The following is a 371-nucleotide window of genomic DNA, read 5'->3' as shown; positions in this document are numbered from 1 at the left end:
TTTTTATCGACATTTATAAAATATCGCCAAAGTTTTGCGCAAATCTGTAATGGAAACGCGCCTAATGTCTTCAGTCATTTCTGTGAATGATTATGGTAGTTAAAGGGGTCATAGGATACCCATTTTTCACAGGTTGATATGATTCTTTAGGGTCTTAATGAAAATTCTGTTACAGTTAGGTTAACATTTCTCAATGGTAGTGTAAAAAACACTTTTTTTTTACCCTGTCAAAAACAGCTCTTTTCAGATCAAGCCGTTTTTGTAGCATTTTCCTTTAAATGTTAATGAGCTCTGTTGACCCCGCCCCTCTCTTCCGAGCCGCTCTCAGAGAGACTGTTTACTTTAGCTGCATTCATCGTGAAACTTGCTAA

Source organism: Sinocyclocheilus anshuiensis, unplaced genomic scaffold (genome assembly GCF_001515605.1).
Source record: "Sinocyclocheilus anshuiensis isolate Anshui unplaced genomic scaffold, SAMN03320099.WGS_v1.1 scaffold166, whole genome shotgun sequence".
Taxonomy (NCBI): domain Eukaryota; kingdom Metazoa; phylum Chordata; class Actinopteri; order Cypriniformes; family Cyprinidae; genus Sinocyclocheilus; species Sinocyclocheilus anshuiensis.
This window is presented reverse-complemented; position numbering follows the sequence as displayed.